Raw genomic sequence first — 4,846 nt, forward strand, 5'->3', positions numbered from 1 at the left:
GTAGTGGGGCTACAGTGGGCTACCATAAGCTACCGTGTGTAGTTGGCAGCCAGCGTGAGCAGCCAGCAGCAGGTGTGAGCTGCCAGGAGTCGTTGTGAGTGGCTGTCCAGTGGCCAGCGACCAATCTGCCTCACCCAGGATGAGCGCAATGATAATACCAACGTGGGCCAGTGAAGCAACGTCCTCCACAACTAGACAAGAACAAAAGGACAGCAACTTGTCTGTTCCCCTTTCCCAATTCCCCAATTAAATATTTAAAATAATTTTAAAAACCCCACAAAAACCAGCTCTCGGTTTCATTGATCTTTTGTATTGTTTTTTTGGTCTCTATCTCATTTATTTCTGCTCTGGTCTTCATTATTTCCTTCCTTGTACTCCTTTGGGCTTGTTTTGCTGTTCTTTTTCCAGTTCCCTTAGGTGTAAAGATAGCCTGGTGATTTGAGGTTTGTGTTGTTTCTTTAGATAGGCCTACATTTCTACGAATTTCCCTCTTAGGACTGCTTTCATTTCATCCCATAGACTTTGGGTTGTTGTGTTTTCATTTTCATTTGTCTAGATACAGCTTTTGATTTGTTCCTTGATCTCATTTTTGACACACTCGCTATTTAGTAACATGTTACTCAGCCTCCATGTATTTCTGTGTTTTCCAGCTTTTTTCTTGTAGTTGATTTCTAATTTCATAGCACTGTGGTCAGTGAAGATACTTGATATGATTTCGATTTTCTTAAATTTATTGACACTTGTTTTGTGTCCTAAAATGTGGTCTATCTTGGAAAATGTTTCATGTGCACTTGCAAAGAATATATATTCTCTAGATTTGGGGTGAAATGCTCTGAAAATATCAATTAAATCCAGCTGGTCCAATGTGTATTTAAGGATGCTGTTTCCACATTGATTTTCTGTCTGGAGGATCTGTCCATTGTTGACAGTGGGGTGTTGAAGTCCCCTACTATGATAGTGTTACTGCTGATCTCTGTCTTTATGCCTGTCAATACCTGTTTTATATATTTAGGAGATCCTATGTTGGGTGCATAGATGTTTACTAGGGTTATGTCCTCTCGTTGAATCGATCCCTTTATTATTATGCAGTGCCCTTCTGTGTCTTTATTGTAGTCTTCATTTTAAAGTCTATTTTGTCTGAAATAAGTATTGCTTCTCCAGCTTTTTTCTCATTTCCATTTGCGTGAAATATCTTATTCTATCCCCTTTACTTTCAGTCTATGAGTGTCTTTTTTTTTAAAAGATTTTTATTGGGGAATTGGGGGGATGGGAACAGCGCTGGGGAACCGGGGGAAGGGGAACAGACAAGTTGCTGTCGTTTTGTTCTTTAGTCTAGTTGTGGAGGACATTGCTTCACTGGCCCAAGTTGGCACCATCATTGCGCTCTTCCCAGGCGAGGCAGATCAGTCGCCGGCTTCTGGACAGCTGCTCACGCTGGCAGCTGGCTACACATGGTAGCCCATGGCAACCCACTGCCACAGGGACTGCAACCTACGCCGTCGCTGATGACTTACAGCAGCCCAGCTCCACGTTGAGCTGTTGTTCAGCATCTTAGCTGTAGAGGGCAGTGTCAATGGCCCTCATATGTGGGATCCGAACTGGGGCACTCTGGCAGCCCAAACCAGCTCTTAACCATCACGCCACTCGGCCGGCCCTATGTGTGTCTTTTGATCTGAGATGAGTCTCTTGTAAACAGCTTATACATGGGTCCTGTTTTCTTATCCACTCAGCCACTCTACATCTTTTGATTGGAGCATTTAGCTCATTCACATTTAAAGTGATTATTGATAGCTGCACATTTATTGCCATTTTGTTATTCGTATTTCTGGTCTTCCTTGGTTAGCTTGTTTTCCCCTTCCTTCTGCTTAAAGAAGCCCTTTCAACATTTCCTGCAGTGCTGGCTTGGTGGTAATGAATTCCTTAAGCTTATTGTTTTCTGAGAAGCTGTTTATCTCTCCTTCAATTTTAAGCGATAGCCTTGCTGGGTAGAGCAATCTTGGTTGTAGGCCTTTGTTTTGCAACACTTTGAATATTTTCTGCCACTCCCTTCTGGCCTGCAGAGTTTCTGTAGAAAAGTCAGCTGTTAGTCTTATAGGAGGAGTTCCTTTGTATGTAACCTGCTGTCTTTGTCTTGCTGCTTTTAGGATTCTGTCTTTGTCTTTAACCTTTGCCATTTTAACTATGATGTGTCTTGGTGTGGACCTGTTTTGGTTTAGCATGTTTGGAACTCTCTGCACTTCCTGGGCTTGTATGTCAATTTCCTTCATCAGGATAGGGAAGTTCTCAGTCATTATTTCTTCAAATACTTTCTCGATCCCTTGATTCTTCTCTTCTCTTCCCATTCCTATGATGCAAATATTGTTGTGCTTGATGTTGTCCCACAGGTCTCTTAAACTATTTTCATTGTTTTTTATTCTTTTTTGTTGTTGTTGTTCCACCTGGGTAATTTCTGCCATTTTGTCTTCTAAATAGCTGATCCAATTATCTGCTCCATCTAATCTACTGGTGATTCATTCAAATGTGTTCTTCATTTTAGTTATTGTATTTTTTAGTTCTAGCTGGGTTTTTTATGATTTCTGTATCCTTCTTTATGTCCTCACTAAGTTCCTTAAACATTTTTATCATCGGTATTCTAAACTCTGCCTCTGAAAGGTTGGCTACCTCTGTTTCACTTAGTTCCATTTCTAGAGGTTTCTTCTGATCTTTTACTTGGGACATGTTTTTTTGTTTCTTCATTCTGGCTGTCACTCGTGATTGCTTTGATGTATTAGATAGATCACCTATGTCTCTCAGTCATTGCTGGTGGTCTTGTAGTATGTGTCCTTTATATTCAGATTGCACAGTCTCTGTATTCTCCTGTCCCATGTGTTCCAGATGTGTCGCTGATGTGGCACTAGCTTGGCAGTATGGAGTTCAAGTGAGTTATGCAACGTGACTGGTAGTTTTTAAGACGTTAATGCAGATTCAGGACTTACACCAATACCTGTATAGTGTCCCAAGGACAATACAGCCAGCCTCCACATCACACTCACAGATTCACAAAAGCTGCTCCCGAGTGGCTGTGGTGCTGGTTTCTGGTCACTGAACACCACAAAGATGACCCCAGGGCTCTGCAGACCACCTTCTGTTGTAAAAAAACCTTTTCCACAGTTTGTGGGGCTGGGGCTAGTCATGCCAACACCCCGATTGCCCCTGGCAATGAGCTATAGGTGGGCGAGGTGGTGTTACAGGTGCGTAAAAGCTGTGGTCAGTAGTTTCTACAAATTCAGTGTCGTCTCAGCTCCTGGACCAGTGCTAGGTCCACATGAGCCGCCCTCAGCCTCACCAACTTGAGCAAAGAGAGTCCTCACTAATTTCTACTGCCAGCCATCATGGAACTCATCTTCCAAGAGGGTCTCTTGCCCAACCAAAGAAGCCTCTCCACCACTGAGGTGTCCCTCACAGGGCTCACCCTCCCTCGTCTCCACCCCTCCTACCAGACTCAACGTGGCCTCTTCTTGAAATCCTTTGTTTAGAGGTTCTGTTCATCTAGTATTCAGGGGACTTCCAAGGTTAAATGTTGTATAAACTATTTGCAATTTTGGTGTGATCCTGGGTGACAGTTGGCACAGCGTCCATCTATTCCACCATCTTATCAGGAGTCCCGGTCTAACTTTCCCACACAGCCTTTTCAGCACTTCTAAATAGTAAACTTGGTTAGCTGTTTGTTTATTTAGTAACAAATTCATAATGAATAACTCCTCTGATATCAAAAAAGGTTAGCTACAGCTGAAACTAATTCTAAAAAATATGGATTTCATAATAAAAAATAATTTAATAAAAAAAGAGGAGGCCCTCTCGCTGCGTCGCCTGGTGCCTGCGCCACCCTCACCTCCTCACCTCTCCTCTCCTGGCTGAAGCCCGGGGGACCAGAGCGAGAAGCGGGGACTATGTTCCGACGCAAGCTGATAGTCCTCGACTACCACAACCCTACTGGCTTCAACTACAAAGATGAAACAGAATTTAGAAACTTTATTATTTGGCTTGAAGACCAGAAAATCAGACACTACAAGATTGAAGACAGAGGTAATTTAAGAAACATCCACAGCAGTGAGTGGTCCAAGTTCTTTGAAAAGTATCTCAGAGATGTTATTTGTCCTTTCAAGGTTCAAGATCGACAAGAAGCAATTGACTGGCTTCTTGGTTTAGCTGTTAGACTTGAATATGGAGATAATGCTGAAAAATACAAGGACTTGGCACTGATAATACAAAAAATGTTGAAAATGCAGCTAAAAATGCAGAGCCATTGATCAATTTGGATGTAAATAATCCTGATTTTAAGGCTGGTATAATGGCTTTGGCTAACCTTCTTCAGATTCAGCATCATGATGATTACCTGGTAATACTTAAGGCAATTCGCATTTTGGTCCAGGAGCGCCTGACACAGAATGCAGTTGCTAAAGCAAATCAAACAAAAGAGGGCTTGCCTGTTGCTTTAGACAAGCATATACTTGGTATTGACACAGGATATGCAGTTCTTAATGAAGCTGCTCAAATTCTGCGATTGCTGCATATAGAAGAGCTCAGAGAGCTACAGACAAAAATTAATGAAGCCATAGTCGCTGTTCAGGCAATTATTGCTGACCCAAAGACAGACCACAGACTGGGGAAAGTTGGAAGATGAACATTTTAGGAGTTCAGCCTCTCACCTACTTAGTACAATTGGGCACCATGTACACTCTGGCATGTGTTTGGAAATCAAATGTCATATTTTCGAGGGAAGAATCCCAGAAAATTGACTTATGTTCTAGAGATTTATCATCATTGCTTTTTCTTTAATAAAGTTTGGGAAAGTGGAAAAAAAAAA

General features: G+C 42.0%; 1 pseudogene; it reads left to right on the forward strand.

Moving 5' to 3' along the window:
* Nucleotides 1-3,914: 3,914 nt before the first annotated feature.
* Nucleotides 3,915-4,846, forward strand: LOC109377408 (UPF0568 protein C14orf166 homolog pseudogene; annotated as a pseudogene).

The sequence above is a fragment of the Hipposideros armiger genome, unplaced genomic scaffold (genome assembly GCF_001890085.2).
Source record: "Hipposideros armiger isolate ML-2016 unplaced genomic scaffold, ASM189008v1 scaffold_1393, whole genome shotgun sequence".
Lineage (NCBI taxonomy): Eukaryota > Metazoa > Chordata > Mammalia > Chiroptera > Hipposideridae > Hipposideros > Hipposideros armiger.